General features: G+C 50.5%; 1 protein-coding gene across 2 annotated transcripts in view; it reads left to right on the top strand.

Annotated features, from left to right (window-relative positions):
* Nucleotides 1-8746: 8746 nt before the first annotated feature.
* The window catches only part of EPB41L2 (erythrocyte membrane protein band 4.1 like 2), a 132842-nt gene continuing 117894 nt past the window's right edge, over nucleotides 8747-23694 (top strand). For both annotated transcript variants that reach the window (XM_054393005.1, XM_054393004.1), the window contains exons 1-2: nucleotides 8747-8775; nucleotides 14513-14589. The gene's annotated coding sequence lies outside the window, so the exon portion shown is untranslated. The remainder of the gene's footprint in view (nucleotides 8776-14512; nucleotides 14590-23694) is intronic.

Below are 23694 nucleotides of genomic sequence, written 5' to 3'. Positions count from 1 at the left end.
AGCCAGCTGGGAAGGGAGAGAGAGAGGAAGAAGAAGGGGTAAGGGGAGGAAACTACCTGTGCAGCCAGTTTTATAGTGGAGATGCAGGCACTATGGCAGCAAGTGGCTTGAGAGCAGCCCTGAGGAAAAGGCCTTGGGGGTGCTGGGGGAGGAGAAGCTCAGCAGGAGCCAGCAGTGAGCACTTGCAGCCCAGAGAGCCAAGCAGAGCCTGGGCTGCATCAGCAGAAGTGTGGCCAGCAGGGCCAGGGAGGGGATTCTCCCCCTCTGCTCCACTCTGCTGAGACCCCTCCTGGAGCTCTGTGTCCAGTTCTGGAGCCTCTGTTCCAGGAAGGATCTGGAGGTGCTGGAAGGTGTCCAGAGAAGGGCCACGAGGATGAGCAGAGGGCTGGAGCTGCTCTGCTCTGGAGACAGCCTGAGAGAGTTGGGGTTGTGCAGTCTGGAGAGGAGAAGGCTCTGAGGAGACCTTCTTGTGGCCTTCCAGGATCTGAAGGGGGCTCCAAGAAAGCTGGGGAGGGACTTTTGAGGGTGTCAGGGAGTGACAGCACTTGGGGGGGAGGGGGGATGGAGCAAAAGTAGAAGTGGGGAGATTGAGATTGGATGTGAGGAAGAAGTTGTTCCCCATGAAGGTGGTGAGAGACTGGCACAGGTTGCCCAGGGAGGTGGTGGAAGCCTCATCCCTGGAGGTTTTTGCAGCCAGGCTGGATGTGGCTGTGAGCAACCTGCTGTGGTGTGAGGTGTCCCTGCCCATGGCAGGGGGGTTGGAACTGGCTGAGCCTTGAGGTCCCTTCCAGCCCTGACAATTCTGTGATTCTCTGATTCTGAATAACAAATGATTACAATTTCCTGTCCACCCCTGGATGCTTTGGACCTCCTGGAGATCCTCAGCTTCAGGGTTCTTAAAGGTACCCATGTCAAACCATGACAGGTTGTTTAGTCTGGAGAAGAGGAGGCTGAGGGGAGACCTCATTGCCTTCTATAGCTCCCTGAAAGGAGGCTGCAGTGAGGTGGGGGTTGGGCTCTTCTCCCTAGTCTCAGGTGATAGAAGGAGAGGAAATGGCTTGACATTGTGCCAGGGGAGAAGAGAAGGCTCTGGGGAGACTTTAGAGCAGCCTTCCAGTACCTGAAGGGAACCTCCAGGCAGGCTGGGGAGGGACTGTTCAGAAGAGTCTCTGGGGATAGGACAAGAGGCAATGGTTTGAAACTGGAGCAGGGCAGAGTTAGGTTGGACATCAGGAGGAAGTTCTGCACAATGAGGTTGGTGAGACACTGGAACAGGTTGCCCTGGGGTGTGGTGGAGGCTCCATCCCTGCAGACATCCAAAGTTAAACTTGATGAGGCTGTGAGCAACTTGCTCTAGTGGAGGATGTCTGTGCTGAATGCAGGGGGTTGGACAAGATGACCTTTGAGGGTCCCTTCCAAGCCAGTGATTCTGTGCTCCTACACTGCTACTCCACTGGATTGCTGGTTGAGGAATGCCCCTTCCAGCTGGGTACTTGTAACCCAGCTTTGTGTTTCTGGCAGTGGAGCAGCACAATGGATCTCTGGCCCCATGTTTTGACACGTCAGGCACAGCCCAGAAGAAGAGCCAAGTCCTACTGCTGCAGTGCAGGCAGGAATTTTCCCTGAGCCCAGCTGACAAGTGGGGACTGGGGCAGCAATCCCACTCTGGTGATTATCACCTGAGAAATGTAACTGTGGGGTTTGGGAATTGCTGGGAATCCAATCTTGCAGCCACTACCAATTCAAGGCCTCTCCTGTGAGTGCACCTTCTGCATTGCTAAGATTCTCCTTGGTTACTGCAGTACTGGCTTGAGGATTGTCCTCAAGTTAGGGCATGTCACCTGTGTAGGAGATGGTGATTGTCAGACCAGACCATTCAAGAAGCTTGCTTCTGTCTCTGGAGGAAAAGGCACAGCCTGGGGGGCTCTGTCTTTTACAGCAACACTTAGGAGGGTTAAATGCAAAACACAAAACAGCAACAAATTCAAAATGATAAAATTGTTTTGGTTGCAAAAGCCCTCCAAAATCATCCAGTCCAACCAGCAACCCAACCCCACCATGGCCACCAAACCATGTCCCATAGTGCCATGGCCACACCTTGCTGGAACACCTCCAGGGATGGGGACTCCACCACCTCCCTGGGCAGCCTCTTCCAATCCCTGACCACTCTTGCAGCAAAGAAATTTTTCCTCCTCTCCAACCTAACCCTCCCCTGGCACAATTTGAGACTATTTCCTCTCCTTCTATCACCTGAGACTAGGGAGCAGAGCCCAACCCCCAGCTCACTGCAGCCTCCTTTCAGGGAGCTGTAGAGGGCAATAAGGTCTCCCTCTGCCTCCTCTTCTCCAGACTAAACACCCCTGTCCTGCTCCTGCTGGCTGGATTTCCTGATCCAGGCCAGGCTGCTGGTGGCCTTCTTGGCCACCTGGGTCCCCCCTGGCTCATGTTCAGGTGCCTGCCAACCAGCACCCCCAGGTCTTTCTCTGCTGGGCAGTTTCCAGCCACTTTGCCTCAAGCCTGGAATGTTCATGGGGTTGTTGTGACCCAAGTGCAGGACCCAGCATGAACCTCATCCCACTGGCCTTAGCCCATCCATCCAGCCTGTCCAGATCCCTCTGCAGAGCCTTCCTACCATCCAGCTAGATCAACACTGCCACCCAATTTAGTGTCAGCTGCAAACATACTGAGGGTGAGTTCCATTGGACAGTCTGTAACTGGAACTGGCTGGTTCCGCTGTTTTCTTTCGCAGTGGGTTACTGTGGGGAGTGAGGGCTGAGCATTGCAAAGCAGGAGGACATGAGTGTCCTTGAGGTACAAGTGGGGTGAGCTGAGCAAACAGCCATTTTGACTGCACTCTGATCATCTGCAAGGCTGCAGCTCCAGGCTGAATCCAGGACATGCTGTGTTTGCATCCCCTGGGGTTGCTGCCTTCTACTTCTGGTCACTCTGCTCTGGCTGGAGCAGCCCTTGCAAGAAATTGTGCATATTGAGAGCAACAACAGATTGGTGCCAGCTCTGATCACTGTGGCACCTTCACAGCACTTAGATATATACTCATGAAAGTGGAGAGAGGCTGGATGATTGACATTTGGCTGAATGACTGACAAACTGGCTGAATGACATTTCTCCAGTGATGGTGCAGTAGCAGGACCTCTGCTAAAGATCAGCAGGCTGTGAGCATCAGCAGCTGATGTGCTGCAGAGACTTCCTTTGGCTACCCAGGAGTTTCCTTACTCTGCTGCATCCTTCTACTCCCTGGGCCATGCATGGCAGACAGTAAGAGAGTTAGGGAAAAGCACAAACCATCAACTGGGACATTTGTCTTAGAGTCTAGCACAGCTTGAGTGGAAGGGATCTTACAGATCATCTAGTTCCAGCCCCCCTGCCATGGGCAGGGACACTGACTTCAACCAATGAAACTGCTGTTTACCCTTCCAAACCTGCACAGCAGAGGAGGAGTTTGTCACAAGGCAGCAGATTTTTCTAACAAACAAAGAGCCCAAGAAGAGCATGAGAAGAAACATCAGATAAATAAACACCCCTGGGAGGCTCTGCTAGCTGGGGTTCTCAGCAGGGCTGGCTGGGGCTGGCTGAGGAAAGCAGCAAGCAGCAGAAAGTCTGATCTAGAGAAGAGGGCTGGGGAGGAGCAGCTGGAGGAGACCTCATTGCTCTCTACAGCTCCCTGAGAGGAGGCTGCAGTGAGCTGGGGGTTGGGCTCTTCTCCCTAGTCTCAGGTGATAGAAGGAGAGGAAATGGTCTGAAATTGTGCCAGGGGAGGGTTAGGTTGGAGATGAAGAAAAATTTCTTTGCTGCAAGAGTGGTCAGGGATTGGCACAGGCTGCCCAGGGAAGTGGTGGAGTCCCCATCCCTGGAGGTGTTCTGGAAAGGTGTGGCCATGGCACTTGGGGCCATGGTTTGGTGGCCATGGTGGGGTTGGGTTGCTGGTTGGACTGGATGACCTTGGAGTTGTTTTCCCACCCAAACAATTGCATGATTCTATGATGCAATTTTAAATCTTTCTGATTGTTCTACTCTAGGGAAATTTACCTGCATTAGTTTTAGCAACAGTGGGAATCTTACTGAAGACAAGACTGTGGCAGGTGCAGCTGACAGCATAGTGCAAGCTAAACTTGTGCAGGCCAGCAGGCAGCTACACAAGTGCTAGCAGCAGGAAGAAGCAGGTTGGATGGTGCAAGATCAGGTGGCTTCTGAAAGCTGCAGAGACCAAGGATCTCCTGTTGTGCCTTGGTGTTCAGAAAACAGGCAGATGTGGCACTGTGGAACATGGTCGAGTGGTCATGGAGGTGCTGGGTAGAAGGTTGGACTTGATGATCTTAAGAAGGCTTTTCCAACCTGAGTGATTCTCTGACAAATGGCAGTTGCTGGTTTTATGAAGGCCTCTGAGGCTGATGGATTCTCTCCTGGAGGAACTGCAGCACATTCTGCTACGATTCCTTCATGCATAGAAATGTTACAGCATGTGAGGAATGAAGTAGAGAAGAGCACACACAGAGTTTTAGAGCTGGTTCTGCATCGAAAAGGTTCTCTAGAGCTGAAATCCCACTGGGATTTGGGGCAGTTGCAGCAGCTGCTGGATCAAAGAAAGAACCAGAGTGACTGGTTTCCCTGGAAAGGAAAGGTGGCGATAGTCCATCTCTGAAGGCTTTTGTTATGCTGGTGTTGAATGTGGAGCAAGAGATACTGAAAATGCTTCCTTAGCTTGATTTAATGATCCACCATAACAAATAAAAGATGAAGATGACCCCAACAAACAATGGAGCTAGGAGGAATTCAGACTGCTTGTGCACACAGATTCTAATTCCTTCTTTACTTAGTGATCCCTGATTTCTTTCACTTGGGTGCAGAATGATGAATGCTGAATCTCTAGCACTGCTTGCTCTCCATTCACTGCCCAGTCCTTGCCTCTCCCTGTGCTGACATTCATTTCCTTTACAGCACTCCTGGGAGCTGCAGGCCTGCTTCTGCTTCCAAGGCACCACAGTTTAAGGAAAGATTCACAGATTGCAGTGGGTTGGAAGGGACCCTCAAAGATCATCTTGTTCAACCTCACTGCAGGCAGCAGGGACACATCCAAGCAGATCAGGCTGCCCAGGGACACAGCAAGTCTGATCTTGAATGTATCCAGGGATGTGGCCTCTGCAGTGTCTCACCAGCCTCACTGTGCATCCTGCTGATGTCCAACCTAACTCTGCCCTGCTCCAGTTTCAAACCACTACCCCTTGTCCTATCCCCACAGGCCTTTCTGACCAGTCCCTTCCCAGCTCTCCTGTAGGTCCCTTGCAGACACTGAAATGCAGCTCTAAGGTCTCCCTGGAGCCTTCTCTTCTCCAGGCTGAACAGCCCCAACTCTCCCAGCCTGTCCCCATAGCAGAGGCTCTCCAGCCCTCTGATCATTCTTGTGGCCTCCTCTGGACCTTCTCCAGCAGATCCACATCTCTGTTATGTTGAGGGCCCCAGAGCAGGACACAGCACTGCAGGCAAGGTCTCAGCAGAGCAGAGGGGCAGATATTAATCAGTGTCTAACAGAATTTGATTTCTCAGGCTTACACATTAAACACACAGAATATTTTATGCATGTTCCCAGTTAACTTTATTTTCCATAGTAAGCTACTCCAAAAGAGAATTCAGCACCTTAAAAGTGGCATTGTGAAAACAGATCCTTCACCCTCTGCACAAAATCAGACTCCAGCAGTGAGGCATGTGGCATCACATGGACATTTCTAATGAAGAATCATAGAATCAGTCAGGGTTAGAAGGGACCTCAAGGCTCATCCATTTCCAACCCCCCTGCCATGGGCAGGGACACCTCACACTACATCAGGCTGGCCAGAGCCTCATCCAGCCTGGCCTTAAACACCTCCAGGGATGGGGCCTCAACCACCTCCCTGGACAACCCATTCCAGGCTCTCACCACTCTCATGGGGAAGAACTTCTTCCTCATGTCCAGCCTGAATCTTCCCACTTCCAGCTTAGTTCCATCCCCCCCAGTCCTGTCACTCCCTGACACCCTAAGAAGTCCCTCCCCAGCTTTCTTGGAGCCCCCTTCAGATCCTGGAAGGCCACAAGAAGGTCTCCTCAGAGCCTTCTCCTCTCCAGACTGCACAACCCCAACTCTCTCAGGCTGTCTCCAGAGCAGAGCAGCTCCAGCCCTCTGCTCATCCTCATGGCCCTTCTCTGGACACCTTCCAGCACCTCCAGATCCTTCCTGGAACAGAGGCTCCAGAACTGGACCCAGAGCTCCAGGTGTGGTCTCAGCAGAGTGGAGCAGAGAGGGAGAATCCCCTCCCTGGCCCTGCTGGCCACACTTCTCTTGCTGCAGCCCAGGCTCTGCTTGGCTCTCTGGGCTGCAAGTGCTCACTGCTGGCTCCTGTTGAGCTTCTCCTCCCCCAGCACCCCCAAGGCCTTGTCTTGAGGGCTGCTCTCCAGCCAGTCCCTGCCCAGCCTATATTGGTGCCTCAACCCAGCTGCAGGACCTTGCACCTTGTCTTGTTCAACCTCATGAGCTTGGCTTACAATTCTTTTAGAATTCCATTAGGAACACTCAGTAGCTTTAGGCATGACCCTGCTCCTCTCCTCCTGCATGCTTCCAGCTCTCCTAGAAATGAACCAGGATTATATGGAAAATTACTTATTTTATTGCACAGCTGTGCTCCAAAGTATACAAATCTATTTTGTGCAGTAAAACAAGGCATGGCTCAGCATGCATGAGTGTGAGGTGGGAGGTCTGCAGATGAGCTAGGGTTAGAGTGCATGAAAGGGATGAAATGAAGTTGCAGAGGCAAAATAGAGCGTGCTGCATTTTGCAAAATCAGTATGGCTGCACATCATGGAAATACTCTTCTTAATGAGAAAAGATCAAAGCTAAAAGAGGACTTTACTTTCTTAACTTGAGAGCTGCTTTGTTGGGTTTGGGGCTCCTTACACCTCTTAGTTCTAGTACTATGTTTCTCTCCCAACTTTTTCTTTACATGCACAAATTGCAGCCAGACCATCACATCTTGGTTCAAGTTTTGCCAGAACCTTTCACATGCTAGAAAGAAAATTTACAGAGAAAATGAAAAGGCTAATGCATGTCAGAATGTGTGTGTAAAGGAGAGCCCAAATCATGTCACAGAATCCTATAATCCTAGAATGGGTTGGGTTGGAAGGGACCTTACAGATCATCTAGTTCCAGCCCCCTGCCATGGGCAGGGACACCTCCCACCAGCCCAGGTTGCTCAAGACCTCATCCTGCCTGGCCTTGAACACCTCCAGGCAGGAGACATCCACAGCCTCCCTGGGCAACCTGTGCCAGTGTCTCGCTTCACCCTCACTGAAAAGAATTTCTTCCTAATCTGCAGCCTCAATCTTCCCTGCCCTAATTTAAAACCATCGCTTCTTGTCCTGTCATTCCAAGCCCGTCAAAAGTCCCTCCATAGCCCCTTCAGGTACTGAAAGGCTGCTTGAAGGTCTCTCTGGAGCCTTCTCTTCTCCGAGCTGAACAGCCCCAACTCTCCCAGCCTGTCCTCATAGGAGAGATGCTCCAGCTCTCTGATCATCTTTGCAGCCTCCTCTAATTTGCCCTTGGGTGGAGAAGATGCCGAGGGTGGCCTCGGCACTGCAGCACAGCAGCTGCTCTTGCCCTTGGCAGCTATCAGCCTGCCATCACCGTCAGGCTCGCAGCAGCCAGCACGCACCCGAGATCTGCAGCTAGGTGGGGGCCAGCCTCCAGCAAGGCTGTAGATTATTAGAAAATGCAGGTTGTAAGGAGGTCTCTAGCCCAAGCCACTGCTCACGCAGAGCCAGCTGTGTGGTCAGAGGAGGTTGCTCACGGCTGTATCCACTCGGGCAGGGAAAACCCCCGAGGAAGCCCCTCAAGCTCCCAGCCGTGCTCAGCATGAACAAGCTTTTCCCTACACCCAGCCTGAGCGCAGCTCGCAGCCGCCGTTCTCCCAGCTCCCATCACGCAGCATAGCGAAGCCCTCTCCTGCCTGTTCTCCACAGGCGATCTCTTTCCCAGCATGTCGCAGCGTCTCTCAGCCTCTCCGCGGCTGGGAAGCTTCAGCCCAGCCCGGGCCGTCCCGTACCCCGCTCAGCCCCTCCGCTTTGTCCGTCCGCACCCCGCGCAGAGGCCCAACCGCAGGCAGCGCCGAGGCGAGGGCTGAGCGGGGCTAGCTGAGAGAGGCAACCTCCGCTGGCCGCCGGCCCTACGCTGCCCACCGCGGAGCCCAGCGAGCACCTGTTCCGCGTAACGGCAGCGGGTTGCGAGTCCGCACGGACACACCACTGCCCGGACCGCAGGTTCGCACGCCGGCCAGCCGCGGAGGGGCGAGGCGGCGTCGACAGCACACCGCCTCGCTCGCCCAAGGCCCTGGCTCGCCAGCGGCGCTCCCGAGGCGGCGTCCCTTCATTGCGGGCGTCCGCAGGATAGCAATACCCCCGCAGCCCGCCCGCGCGCGGAAGGAGCCTCCACTGTGCTGACGAGCCAGGAGAGGAGGGCGCGGACGCAGCTGATGATTGACGGCTGCCCCAGACAGTGGTGGAGCGGGCGGTGCCGCTGAGGGCGAGGTGGGGCGGGGCGAGGGGGCGGGCGGGGCGCGGATTGGCCGCGGGGCGGGGCCGGCGGGGGTTTCTCCCGGGCTGGGCTGGAGAACTTCAATCCCCGGTGTGGGCGCGGGGCTGCGGCGGGCGGGCTGCAGGTACCGGCGGGGAGCGCGGGGCTGCAGCGGGTACCGGCGGGGAGCGGGGAAGCTGCAGCGGCCCGGCGGGCGGCAGGTACCAGTGGGTGCGTGGGGTGCGGATCCCTGGGGAGCGTGGCCTGGAGCTGAGCCTCTCGGCGGTAGCAGGGACTTGGGGGGCGCAGAGGCAAAGGGAACGGGGCGGCCGCAGCGCCGGGGGGCTTGGCCGTGTGCCGCGGGGGCCGCTTTGCCCCACATCCGTTGGCGTTTTCCACTGCTCCGTTCCGTCCGCTGCGGGCGGGGTCGGGCCGGGCGCTCGTCCTACAGCAGAGCTGCCCCCTCCTTCCTTTCCTCCCTCCCGGCCCCGAGCGGCTGCTGGGCGGACGGGGGGAGGCTGGGGGCTGTCAGAGCCGGGGCCTGTCAGAGCCGGGGCCGTGGGCGGAGCGGGGACGGCAGGGGGCGGCCGCGGCCCCGAGGAAGCGTGTCCGGAGTGGCGGCCGCGGCGGGGGAGATCCACTACGTGCCGCAGCCCCTCTGCGCCGCGGGGGTTTTCCTCTCCACGGCCAGCTGGAGCTCTGAGGGGCGGGGGCTGGCTTCTCCCTTCCAACCTCCGTTCCCCCCCCAGGTCCGGGCGCTGGTTCCCGCGGGGCAGCCGTGCGGGGCCGCTCCGCTCCATTTCAAATCTCCCTCGCGCGCCCGCAGCCTCCGGCCAGCCCCGGCGGGTCTGGCACGTTGGGGTGCCCCGGCCAGGGCTGGCCGTGCTCCCGCGGCTGCTGCGCATCTCAGTCACCCCCCTCCTGGTCCGAGGCAAGAAGAAGTGTGGTGTTTAACCTCGAAAATCAATTCTGCTGCGATTTCTTTCGGTTTTTCCCCCGCACCCGTCATGTGGTTGTTGGGGCGAGGAGAGGAAATTTTTGAAACCCTTTTTCCTCCTCCACCCCTCATGGCGATAACTTCATCTGTTTGCATCTTGGGCTGTTCTCTCTCTCGGCGGTTAAGTGAGCAGCTGCGGGGACATGAGCTGAATGGGACCCTGCCCTAAAGCTATTTATCAGTAATAAGGCAGGGGATGGAATTGGGGGAGGGGATTGTACATTCTTCGTTCCCTTTCTCTTCGGAATTAGAATGGAAGTCAGTGTATGAACCCTGCTGTATGTTTGTTTTCATAGAATGGTTTGGGTTGGAAAGGACCTGAAGGATCATCCAGTTCCAACCCCTGCCATGGGCAGGGACACCTCCCACCAGCCCAGCTTGCTCAAGGCCTTGTCCAGTCTGGCCTTGAACACATCCAGGGAGGAGGCAGCCACAGCCTCCGTGGGCAGCCTGTTCCAGTGTCTCACCACCCTCACTATCAAGAATTTCTTCCTCATCTCCAATCCCAATCTCCCCTCTCCCAGCTCAGAGCCATTGCCCCTAGTCCTAGCACTGCAAGCCCTTGTCAAAAGTCCCTCCTCAGGTTTCTTCTAGGCCTCCTTTTGAGAAAAAACGTCTGCCTTGCAGGATGTGATGACCTGGCCTCTGAATCAACATTATATGCTGATGTCTTTTAATAAAAATGGAGATGTGATTTATAAATTGAAGTCCAAAGTTCTTTTCCTATTACTGCTCTTTTGTAAGTCTTTGATTGTAGTGCTTTGAAGTCCGAATACTCTCCAAAGGGCTGTTGACACTGGGGTAATGCTTTTGGTGGAGCATTTGTCCACAGGTGAAGATCCAGCTGGATTGAAGTTAATCCCTTTTGATGTTAATAGTATTATGCCTGCATGTGCTTGGCTAGAATGGGCTCAACGGAGGTTACTGTGTGAATGATGGCTGGCTGACTGACACAAAGGGAGGTGCTTTGAGGTTTGCTGTCCTAATCATGATTTCCAAAAGCAGTTTCTGAAGTGTATCACTGCCAAGGAACAAGTAATAACCAGCTAGGGAGCAAACTTGAGTCAAGGCACTGTGATTTCAGTAACAGCTAGACAACACTTCAATTAGGATGTTGGTTTTTCTTCTTGTAAAGCTGTCTCAGAGCCATATGTAATTAAACTCACATAATTGATTGCTGTTGCACTGTTATGTACTACTTTGCCTAGCTTTGCTGCCTTGTTTTCCTGTTTGCTTGCATGGGTGCTTTTAGAGTGGTTGGTGAAATGCAACAAGCACCTAGGTCTGTACAACTTCCCTTGCCTGTTTCTAACCCTAGACCTGGGGTGTTAGAAATGGCAAAGTGTTTCTGTGATAGTTCTGCACTTTGGCCACAACAACCCCAAGCAGTGCTACAGGCTGGGGACAGAGTGGCTGGAGAGCAGCCAGGCAGAGAGGGACCTGGGGGTGCTGGGTGACAGCAGCTGAACATGAGCCAGCAGTGTGCCCAGGTGGCCAAGAAGGCCAATGGCATCCTGGCCTGGATCAGGAACAGTGTGGCCAGCAGGAGCAGGGAGGTCATCCTGCCCTGTGCTCAGCACTGGTCAGGCCACACCTTAAGTGCTGTGTCCAGGTCTGGGCTCCTCAATTTAAGAAGGACATTGAGAGACTTGAATGTGTCCAGAGAAGGGCAAGGAGGCTGGGGAGGGGTCTGGAGCACAGCCCTGTGAGGAGAGGCTGAGGGAGCTGGGGGTGTTCAGCCTGGAGAAGAGGAGGCTCAGGGGAGACCTCATTGCTGTCTACAACTACCTGAAGGGAGGTTGTAGCCAGGTGGGGGTTGGGCTCTTCTCCCAGGCAACAGTGACAGAAGGAGAGGACACAGTCTCAAGCTGTGCCAGGGGAGGCTCAGGGTCGAGGTGAGGAGAAAGCTCTTCCCAGAAAGAGTAAGTAGCCATGGGATGTGCTGCCCAGGGAGGTGGTGGAGTCATGGTCCTTGAAAGTGTTCAAAAAAAACTTGGCTGTGGCACTTGGAGCCATGGTTTAGTTGTCAGGAGGTGTTAGGGATTAGGTAATAGGTTGAACTTGATCTCTGAGGTCTTTTCCAACCTGGTTGATTCTGGAGGGGGTGGGGGGGGGGGTGGGAAGGGAAAGCAGCATCCTTTAATCCTATTTCATTAAAAAATAAAGCAGCATCATAAATTTCCCTGTTCTCAGGCCTGGGGAGGTTGAAATGGCTAAGTGTTTCTATGATAGAAACTACTGAAAAAATAAAGCAGCATCCTCATTCCTTTAATCAGGAAGAAGTTCTTCCCCATGAGGGTGGTGAGACACTGGAACAAGTTGCCCAGGGAGGTGGTGGAAGCCTCATCCCTGGAGGTTTTTGCAGCCAGGCTGGATGTGGCTGTGAGCAACCTGCTGTAGTGTGAGGTGTCCCTGGCCATGGCAGGGGGGTTGGAACTGGATGATCCTTCCAGCCCTGACAATTCTGTGGTTCTGTGTAATCCTATTTCATTAAAAAAATAAAGCAGTGTCATAAACATGCCTGTTTCCAGAGCTGGGGAGTTTGAAATGACAAAGTGCTTCTGTGATAGGAATTATTTTAAAAATAAAGCAGCATCCTTTGGTGGGATGTTTTTACAAACAGCAGATAAATTTAGGCCCTAAAGGACAGAGCCAAGCAGTTGTAGAGCAGAGCCAGTTCCCTGGCACCCATGGTGGCACAGGAGAGCCCTGAGAGGGATTCAGCCCAAGTGCTCTGCTTCAGCTGCTGCTTTCCTCCCTTTCAAGAAGTTTCCATTTCTGCTTCCTGTGGTGTTTGCTGTCTGCTGTTAACCTCTACAGTGGGAAGTTGGTCTCCTCTTGCTGAAGATGCAGTGTTCTGCTGAGTTTGATTGCCTTTGGGTTTACTGTGCCCTTCCCTTCTGTGTTTCCAGAGGTTATGGATCTCAAAGCTTGTCTGAGCAGTTTGTACCTGTGGCAGATGAACTTGCAGTGTCACAGTGTCATGGAGAATGGGTTAGACAAGACTTTCAAAAAGGGATGTGTTCTCTGTGCACACGTGTTGGGAGGTGGAAAAGAGAGAGAGTTCTTAACAGCCAGGGCCACAGGGAGTAGACTTCCAGGCTTCATTCTCTTGGAAATACACATTTTATTGCATTTCTAATTTGAGAAGTCTCCAGCAATTGCAGTCAATTAAGATTAAAATTCTAATTTTATTACCACTTGTTGATGTGACTTAAAAAGTAGGAGCAAACAAAGTCAGATCTCTGGAGCCAGACTGACTTGTTGATGTCTGTTGATGAGGTTTCAGTGGCAGCACTGGACAGACAGCACTCATTTAGAGAGGGCAGCTTGAGCTATAATTGTGTGACTGATTGTATTCAGTATGATGTGAATCACACTGGGGCAATCCCAAGCACAAATCCAGGATGAGTGAGGAGTGTGATCAGAGCGCTGGAGCACCTCTCATGATGACAGGCTAGGAGTTGGGGCTGTGCAGCCTGAAGAGGAGGCTCCAGGGAGACCTTGGAGCAGCCTTCCAGTACCTGAAGGGACTCCAAGAGAGCTGGGGAGGGACTTTGGACAAGGGCTGGGAGTGACAGGATGAGGGACAATGGCTTTGAGCTGGGAGAGGGGAGATTGAGACTGGAGATGAGGAAGCAATTCTTTGCAGTGAGGGTGGTGAGACACTGGCACAGGTTGCCCAGGGAGGCTGTGGCTGCCTCCTCCCTGGAGGTGTTCAAGGCCAGGCTGGATGAGGCCTTGAGCAAACTGGGCTGGTGGGAGGTGTCCCTGCCCATGGCAGGGGTTGGAACTGGATAGTCTTGAAGGTCCCTTCCAACCCATTCTAGGATTCTGTGATTTAGTGAGTGTAGATACAGGCAAAATCTGTGGTTTTTGTGTGGCCAATCCGAGTCCTACATTTAAGGATGAAGACCACAAGTCAGTGGTGGAGAATGGGAGAGCCTCCTGGGAAGTACAGACATTTAAATGAGCTGTTGTGGTTTAGTGTACATACAACAAAGTATTTTGAATTCTTTGTTAAAATCAAGCTAGGTGCATCAATCAGACAAAATAGCTGGCAAACTGGTCAAATCTTTCTGTGGTTGGTGCTTCTGGGGCTCTGTTTTGAACTGTGCATTCACTTTGAGCATGAAACTTTAGAAGGAAAGCAGCAACAAACGGAAAGAAGTGAACAAGTGACAAGGAGCTTGGAGGCACATTTCAGTGCCGAAATGGCATCAGAAATAGTGACCTGCAGGACCAGGGACATGTTTGTCCCCCTGTCCTCAGCACTGGTGAGGCCAGGCTTGAATACCGTGTTCAGATCTGGGCCTCCCGGTGCAGAAGTTGTTCCTAACCTCCAGTCTAAGTCTGCTCTCATTTCACATCATTGCCCCTCGTCCTGTCCCTGCAGGCCTTTGCAAACAGTCCCTCTGCAGCCTTCTTGTAGGCCTCCACCAGGTCCTGGCAGGCTGCTCTAAGGCCTGCCAGAGCCTTCTCCTCTCCTGGCTGAACCCCCCCAGCTCCCTCAGCCTGGCCTCACCTCAGAGCTGCTCCAACCCTCTGATCAGTTTTGTGGCCTCCTCTGGACCCACTCCAATGAGGGGACACAGGAAAGGGGATGGAGACAAGGTGAAGGGGACATGAAATTCTTTTAGAGCCTAGGGTAGATGAGAAATCACACTGCATCCTAAGTGCTTATTTCTGGCTTTCTAAAGGGAAAGAAAAGAATCCTCCTGACTTGCAGAGCAGTAAGTACATTTTACTACAAACTGCCACACTTCTGCTGTTCTGGAGAGAGAAAATCCAAATGGTGGTGGTGTGGCTTTTCTCTCCCTCTCTGGGAGGGTTTCATGTTTTTCAAGCAGTATTTCTCACAGAAGCACAGTTCAGTTTCTCTGACCTACCTTTCTAATTCACTCACTTTTGGGTGAATTTTTTGGGTGTAATTTGACTCCAAATTTACCTTTTTTTAATAGGTAAAGAAGATTCTCTGCCCTTACCCAATTGTCTGATTACATCCTACTGATCTTCTAGGCTTCTGTTGGAGTCAAAGGTAACTTATGATTTTTTTTTTTAATATCTTAAAATTCTCTCTATGAATTTCCTAAGTGAGCCAAGTGCTGTGTTCTGTTCCAACTTCTCCAGTGTTTTTGCAGTGGATGTGATAAATGTATGTAGTTTAGGTTGTCAGATCTGTAATACTATACAGGAAAGACCATATTGATGATACAGTAAATATTTTGACTTTGAGCAAGTTTGAAATTCTTCATTTAAAAGTTTGTAATATAAACTCTTCTGTGAAGGTGATGTTCTTAGTCACTTATTTCCTCCCTAGGCTTCACCTCATCTTTTGAGTACTGTGTAAAGGTTTCCACACTAAGTGAAGGCCATTTTAAGAGAATATTGATTAGTTACTGTTGGGTAATCCAAAAATAGCCATTGTGTTTGGCTAGTGAGATGAGAGGAGTGTGTTCTGTGTGTGGTATGAGAATATAGGCTGGCATGTAGTGAGAGTGGGACAGCTCAGCAGGAATTCAGCCTTGTTTATTTGAACAGACTTGGGGAAAGTTTGTTTCTGTTGCAGTGGTGTCTGATGTTCTGTGCACTATGCAAACACTTTGTGCCAGCAGCTCTGCAACTGCTGCTACCTGCCCAGCAACTGCTACAGGCACTGCTGGCAATCAGCATCTGCCCTAAATTGGTGAGGGACTTTCTAGGGTGTTGGGTAGTGATAGGACTAGGGGGAATGGATCCAAGCTAGAGGAGGGCAGAGGTAGGTTAGACATCAGGAAGCTCTTCCCCATGAGGGTGGTGAGACACTGGGATAGGTTACCCAGGGAGGTGGTGGAAGTCTCACCCCTGGAGGTTTTTCAGGGCGGGCTGGAGGTGGCTGTGAGCACCCTGCAGTAGTGTGAGGTGTCCCTGCCCATGGCAGGGGGGTTGGAACTTGATGATCCTTGAGGTCCCTTCCAGCCCTGACAACTCTGTGATTCAGTGGTCAATAACACTTTGTAATTTCAGCTACAGCTCATGGCTTGGTGTCTCCATTTTATATTCCTCATCTAGTTCCTTACATCTGACATACTGCCCTGGAAATAGAAGAAATCTATGGACTTGATCTGTAAAACTTCAACCAAACTCAAATCCTCTTTCCTTTCTCAAATGATTCTCTTTGCCTTCTTGCCTTCTAAACTCCTGTGCCCTATTTTTCTTCTTTTTCCTAGTTGTGGGGAAAGGCTGCAGCTGGATCTTTTCTCATTCTTAGGAGAGTAGAGAGCTCAATTCTAGGTAATGCTTGTGAGGTTTCATAGAGGAGAATTTCAGATGCTTCCCCTTTGCTTTGCACATCACAACTCCTTCTGCTGATGGCTGATTTGTGACTGGACTCAAATAGGAGATGCTTTGAAGGCTGACTTCAGTTGGCTTGGACTCTTGTATGAAGACTGATGGGCTGGCTCTGAATGTTCTCAGAAGCAGGTGTAGTAATGTTTTGCTGGTGGGTTTTGTGTTTGGATTTGTTCTAATGGAGATAAAGTACTACTGCTGGTCATTTGTGTAGTGCTTTTATGAACAGTAGCTGAGCTCTTCAGAGACCTTGCTGTGAGAGAGCATTTCAGGAGGATTCTCTCTCTAAAGAGACTTCTTTGTCAGTGTCTAGGGTGTTCAGGGTGTGTTTAACTTGATGGTACATCAGCCATGCTGCTCACATTAGTCTGTGTCTTGGTTTCTCCTCTCTGGACTGTTCCTGAATGGTGTGATGTGGTTTAACTCACTTTGCTGTTACTAACTGCTGCAGGCTGTGTGCTCTGGGAGGTCGTTGCTGGAAGACTTCAGCATTGCACAGCAAAGCAGGGTTAGCTAAGGACAGCTTCAAGGGAGCTAAGTATTGCCTTGGTGCTCTAGGTTTGAATCTTCCCTTCTGACATTGTCTGTGTGGTTTTCTGTTTGCAAAGCAGCACTTCTGGAGCACTCCTCTGTAGGAAAAGATATTCAGTTACCAGAAAATAAAACCAGGCTAAAAACAGCAGCTTGGAACTCTCTGAAAGATCAGCTCCATCTTGAGTTGCTTGCACTGATGACAAAGCAGAGTTTAACCAAATATTTATTGTTGAAATGAGTCTGTAATTAGTAGTGTTGTACAGCTAAATGTAACAGCAGCTTTTACTGCCAACTGCTGCTGTCCCATTACTGTGGCTTGGGAAGTACAGACTCGAGCTGTGGTGTTCTTTTTAGTGGCCTAGAGAAGAATTTGACTACAAAGTTTGAAGAACAGTTTTAATGTTTTTAATAACGTTCTTCAGTGTGTATTTAAAATGCATGATGCACTCTCTTACCACAGTGGAAAGTTGAAACAGCTTTTAATTTGCAGTACTCCATTATCCTGTGTATGGGGTTTAAAATACATATTCTTACTGCAAGCTTTTCAATTCCTACCAGGCAGGCTTTTACATCCTGCATCCTCCTGCTGACAATCAACCCAAAATAAGGATCTGATGATAAAAATAGGCACTGGGGGTTCACATGGAAAAGCAATTTTATTGCTTCCAGTTGCTCACAAAAGCAAAGATTCATAAATAAAATATTTTAGAGTAGGCTGAGTATGTCCTGCAGACTCCTTTGAGTTTGAACATTTCAGTGCTGGAGGTGAGAGTTCTTGTTCAATTTCCAAATACAGTGGTTTGTACTTTGGAGGTAATGCTTGTAAATGAAATATATACATTTATATATCTATATTAGCTCACATAGATTTCTGTTAACTGCATACATATAACTAGTTATGAATAGTTAATTAGTGAAATAACTCTTTGCTGTCTCCTCAGCTGACAGAACCTGTTTTCCCCTCTGTTTAGCTGACTCCTTTTGAAGTTGTACTTAAATAATCCTGTAACTGCTGTTCCAGCATCGATCATTTAGAGACATGGCAAAGCAGCAAGCCTGTATGGCACTGATCTCCCAGAGGACTGAATCCTTTTCCTTGCAGGGCTTCTTTGGCACTTTTCCTGGTAGGATATTGCATTATTGCACTAGGAATCTGAAGTAAATCTGATGTCTGGAGGAAAAGAGGAGGCAGGGGAAACTGCCAGTCAAAACTCAAAGAATGTCTCCCCTGTGAAGAGAGACTGAGAGCCCTGGGGCTGTTTAGTGTGGAGAAGAGAAGGCTGAGAGGGGATCTGATCAATGTCTATCAATAGCTGAGGGCTGGGTGTCAAGGGGAGGGGGCCAGGCTCTGCTGGGTGGTGCACAGCAATAAGCCAAGGAACAATGGAGACAAACTGGAGCAGAGAAGATTTCAGCTCAACATGAGGAGAAACTTCTTTCCAGTGAGGGTGACAGAGCCCTGGAACAGGCTCCCCAGGGGGGTTGTGGAGTCTCCTTCTCTGGAGACTTTCCAAACCCCACCTGGATGCATTCCTGTGCAGACTACCCTGAGTGATGCTGCTCTGGCAGGGGGGGTGGACCTGATGATCTCTTGAGGTCCCTTCCAACCTCTGATATACTGTGATAAACTTCATCCTTAAGTCCATGTTTGATCTGCTTGGGCTCCTCTGTAGCCAGCACTTCTGTCCTGCAGGGCTCTTTGACAAGCAGTGACTACACAGTGGTCACAGCAGCTGCTCTGATCAGGGCTGGGATTGCTGCATGTCTGTGCGACTCCTCTTTCTTTACAACCCACAGCTGGGAGTGATTTTAGTATTAAACCTATTTTAGATCTCTAATTATCTCCTGTTAATTTACTTAAGCTGTTGGGTATTTGGGCTCACTTTCACTGTGTGCTTTCTCTACTCTTTGTGTGCTTGAGGCACACATAGAAAGCAATTAATGTTTAATGATATCTGAGCACCTAGAGATTTATTTCCCCTCCTCTCAGTTATTCAGTAAGATGTTTGCTTACGACAGGAGACCATTGCAACTTTGCCAAACTCACTCAAATATTTTCTTTCAGAAGGGTAAGACATACTTCTGAAGACTCCTATCTGTGGGTTCAGCCTGCATCTCCAATTCAGTAGAAAAGGTGAAACCTAGCACACTAAAACCTTACTCTGTTTTTATTGTCAGAGTTGAATTAGTCCCAGGGTGATTTCAGAGTTGTGGCATGGGGAGAGTGCCAGTGTGATATATTCAAATCATCATGTTTTAAGGAATGCTGTAGAGCAAATGTGAGTGGATATTCTGCTTTTGGAAGAGCTGAAGGGTCTAAAGACAGACCCTGCCCTCTCCCCTGCCCTGCCCCCTCCAGCACACTTGTGTTAGCAAATTTAGTAGAGGATCCATAACTCTGTATTTCACTTTCATCCTCACACTGTTGGAAACTCAGTGCTGACAAAATATTTGTAGTCCTAACTCGAGCACAGGTGGTCCACACAAGACCCTTCTAGCTGGGGAAATGTTTTGTGCCATTTTAGCTCTCATATGGGAGGGTGGTGCTAGAAGCAGCATCATTTCTTGTCTCCAGGATATATTATGGATTTCTGGTTCTTGGGTTTCATACAGCAGAATAAAGCTTTATAGAAACAAGAGTGCATTGGCTAAGTATGCTTTGTTGTGCTGTCAAAGTGGTTGAAGTCTTTATCTTGAGGAATTGTGAGACTTGGAGTACTTGGCTAAGAGAGAAAAGTGTTTAATAGTTCAATAAGGACAAGTGTAGAGTCCTGCATCTGGGGAGGAAGAGCTCCTTGCACCAGTACAGACTTGGGGTGTCCTGCTGAAAGCAGCTCCATGGAGAAGGACCTTGCAGTCCTAGTCAGCAAGTTCTGCATGGGACAGCAATGTGCCCTTGTGACCAGGAGGCCAAATGGTCCCCTGGGGTGCATCAGGAAAAGTGTGTCCAGCAGGGCTAGGGAGGTTCTCCTGCCCCTCTACTCTGCCTTGGTGAGCTCAAACCTGGCTCCCCAGTTCAAGAGGGTCAGGGATCTGCTGTAGAGAGTCCAGTGGTGGCTAGGAGGATGCCAAAGGGCCTGGAACCTCTGTGTGATGAGGAAAGGCTGAGAGCCCTGGGGCTGCTTAACCTGGAGAAGAGAAGGCTGAGAGGAGAGCTGATCAATGTCTATGAATATCTGAGGTCTGGGGGGCAAGAAGGGGCCAGGCTCTGCTCAGTGGTGTCCTGGGATTGGACAAGGGGCAGTGGACACAAACTGGAACCCAAGAAGTTTCACCTCAACATGAGGAGAAACTTCATTGTTGTGAGGGTGCTGGAGCCCTGGAGCAGGCTGCCCTGAGAGGTTGTGGTCTCCTTCTCTGGAGACTTTCAGGTCCCATCTGGATGTGTTCTGTGTGACCACTTGCTGCAGGTGATGGTGCTCTGGCAGGGGGGTTGGGCTTGATCTCTGGAGATGTCTTCCAACCCCTACCATTCTGTGACTCTGATTTACTGCCTGAAATGGCTTTTTAAAAGCCAATGTGAAGGAAGCAGAAAATGTTGCTGATGTATTTGGAACAGATTTGCTTCAGCTATATTTTGTTTTCTTCAAATACAGCTTTTTGCACCTTTTCTTCAGTTTTCCCTGACTTTTGAATATTGTTTTTCATTCTTTTAATTTACATTGCAAGGCAACAGCTGCAATGAAGATGGTTGATTTACCCTGAAGTTCCCCAGTTGTTAGTGCTGTTTAGAGGATGTCATCAGGTGACTTAGATAAAGGGCAAGTCAGCAGCAATATGCAGCAACCTGTTTATTGGTTGAGCTGTTAGGTCACTGTTAGGAGCCTTGATTTGTTTGGCTTGATACATCAGAAGCTGTTGAATGATGTGGAAAGATTGGTTTGCCTGGGAGAGTGTGCTGGTTTTGTTTTATAGAGAAGGCAAAAAAGTGAATGTGTTGTGGTTTTAGATCTTAATAAGCTTACTGAAATTCATCTTTTCCTTGTTGCAAAGGATACTCAAAATTCCATGGATTAAAGCTTGTGGAGGGCATATTGAGACTGGAGATTAGGAAGAAATGAGGCTGGGGAGACACTGGCACAGGCTGCCCAGGGAGGCTGTGGCTGCCTCTTCCCTGGAGGTGTTCAAGGCCAGGCTGGATGAGGCCTTGAGCAACCTGGGCTGGTGGGAGGTGTCCCTGCCCATGGCAGGGAGCTGGAACTGGATGAGCTTTGAGGTCCCTTCCAACCCAAAGCACTCTGTGAATTTCAGTGTTCTTGTTTTACTCTTCAAACACAAGTCAGTTTTTCTTTGCCTTTTCTGGTTGAATGCTTTAAGGCTCCCTTTAAAAGTAGTTAGGATATCAGGAAGAAAACAAAAAATCACAGAGTGGTCAGTCACTGGAATGTGCTGCCCAGGGAGGTGGTTGAGTCACCAACCCTGGATGTGTTTAAATGATTTTTAATGTGGCATTAGTTGAGCTGAAAGTAGTGCAGCAAGCACTAAAATACTTGAGTTCTAGAATGGTTTGGGTTGGAAGAAACCTTGGAAGGTCATCCAGTCCAACCTCCCTGCAGTCAGCAGGGACATCCTCCCTAGATCAGGTTGTCCAGAGCCCTGTCCTCATCTTGAATATCTCCAGGGATGGGACCTCAACCACCTCCCTGGGCAGCCTGCTTCAGCAACTCTTTGGAAACACAGAGTGCTGGGCAGTGTTTGTGTTGCCCATGGTTTCTGTAGCTTGTCAAATCTTGCTTGTTTTCCACCATCCTCATTTATTAAATCATGAAATGGAATAAAGTTGATCCCTCTTTTTTGGGGGGAGTCAGGGGAGAGGGAAACAAAGTTGTTTGTGTTTTATTTTATTTTCTCGTGGTTATGGAGCCTTTCCTCTCTTTGAGAAGTGCAGCTTCTGCTGACCAGCTTCAGGTTCTGCCTCCCACCAGTGTGTTGGAGCCAGTCACCTCCAAGCCTGTGCCGTGTGTGTCTGTGGGACAGTGCTGCCTTGTGGTGGCACTGATCTGCTGCCAGATCAGGGCTGGGAAGTACCTCCTGATTTTAGGAATCGGGACACAAAGCAATGGTGTTTCATTTCACTTTGCAGAACCAAAGAAGGCATCAGGTTGGAAGGGACCCTCAAAGGTCCCCCACCCTGCAGTCAGCAGGGACACCTCCCACTAGAGCAGGCTGCTCAGGACCCCATCAAGTTTCCAGGGATGGGGCCTTTAACACCTGCCTGGGCAGCCTGTTGCAATCGCCACCCTCATTGTGAAGAACTTCCTCCCAACCACCAACCCAAATCTCCCCTGCTCCAGTTTCAAATCATTGCCCCTTGTCCTGTCACTACAAGGCCTTGTCTAAAGTCCCTCCCCACCTCTCCTGTAGCCCCCTTCAGGATTCTTTTCTTCTCCAGGCTGAACATCCCCAGCTCTCTCAGCCTGTCCTCATGGGGAAGGTTCTCCAGCCCTCTGATCATCTTTGTGGTCTCCTCTGGGCCCACTCTAACAGGTCCAGGTACTTCTTGTGTTGAGTGTCCCAGAGCTGGACACAGCACTCCAGGTGAGGTCTCACCAGAGCAGAGGGGCAGAATCCCCTCCCTCATGTACTGGCCACACTGCTTTGGATGCAGCCCAGATGACTCAGCTGAGGCTAATTTTGTAACACAGATGCAAACATTTTGGGTCTGTGCAGTTAAGTCTCTTTCCCCAGATGCCTTCAACTTCACTGTTATTATCTGATAGCTGCAGAATATAATTGGCACTTGGATAATTGTGTGGAAATTCTCTTACTGTAGTTTCTTGGTGCTGTAGAGACTTGAGTAACTTTCTGAGGTTGGTTTCTGTACGGAGCCAAAGTTGGAAGGTTTTGCAGTGTATGCTTTTGGAAAATGAAGGAGAAACAGGATCATGAAATAGCAGCTCTGACATCTGTCAAAACAAAGCTTCATGGGTGTTAAATATTCTTACTGGAACAGCAAGATTCTGCTTTATTGGGAATTGCACCTGTACAGTTCTAGCTGCTTGCTGTTAAGGTACAGGCAGCCAGTTTTTTAATAGAAGACAAACCAGGTTTTGCCACCACATCTTTGCAAGAATCCATTTTAGTTGTTTCTGCTCTTCAGGAGCAGAAAGGAAAATTCCAGAAATCTGTTTTTCTGTAAGGATATTTTTACAGAGTATTGTTAGTGTGAAAGGATCTGTAAGCTATGATGGCATGGAGGGAAAAATGTGCTGCTGTGTAGGAGTGGATTGGAGCTGCAGATACTTGAGACATTTCTGAACCATGATTCATGATTTCTTTGTTTGATTTGGTGAGCTTAGAGTGTGGCTTTTGATCATGTGCATCTTGGAGAATCACAGAATTGTTTTGGTTGGAAAAGACCTTCCACATCATCCAGGCCTACCCTTCTCTAACTCTACCAAGGCTGGTGCTAACCCATGGTGCTCAGCACCACATCTCTGCCTCTTTGAAACACCTCCATGGATTGGGGATTCAGCCACCTCTACTTGGGGAACCTGTTCCAGTCTTTGAGAGTCCTTTCAGGGAAGAAATTTTCCCTAATCTCCAGCCCTGGCACAATTTCAGGCCATTTCCTCACCTATCCCCTGAGACTAGGGAGCAGAGCCCAACCCCCACCTCACTGCAGCCTCCTTTCAGGGAGCTGTAGAGAGCAATGAGGTCTCCCTCAGCCTCCTCTGCTCCACACTAAACACCCCCAGCTCCCTCAGCTGCTCCTCCCCAGCCCTGTTCTCCAGACCCTTCCCTAGCTGGTTCTCTGAACCTGCTCCAGCCCCTCAGTGCCTTCTCAGTGAGGAGCCCAAAACTGAACGCAGTACACAAGATGTGGCCTCACCAGTGCTGAGTACAAGGGCACCATCACTTCTCTGCTGGTCACACTATTGATCCTGATCCAGGCCAGGCTGCTGGTGGCCTCCTTGGCCACCTGGCCCCACCCTGGCTCGTCTTCAGCCTGCTGTTGACCAGCACCCCCAGGTCTTGCTCTGCTGGGCACTTTGCAGTCACTCTGCCCCAAGCCTGGAGTGTTCATGAGGTTGTTGTGGCCCAGGTGCAGGACCCAGAACTTGGCCTTGTTGAACCTCATGCAGCTGACTTCAGTCCACTGATGTGACCTGTCCAGGTGGCTCTGCAGAGCCTCCCTACCCTCCAGCAGATGAACACTCCCACCCAGCTTAGTGTCATTGGTATGTGCAAAGGTCTAAACAGCACATTTGCCACCAGCTAGGTTCTTCAACACCAAATGTGAGCTCATGACAGTTGTGATCAGTGTGGGCAGCTCTGT

This window comes from Indicator indicator, chromosome 27 (genome assembly GCF_027791375.1).
Source record: "Indicator indicator isolate 239-I01 chromosome 27, UM_Iind_1.1, whole genome shotgun sequence".
In the NCBI taxonomy this organism is placed as follows: Eukaryota; Metazoa; Chordata; class Aves; order Piciformes; family Indicatoridae; genus Indicator; species Indicator indicator.
The sequence above is the reverse complement of the archived record's forward strand: the minus strand, read 5'-3'. Positions and strand labels throughout refer to the sequence as shown.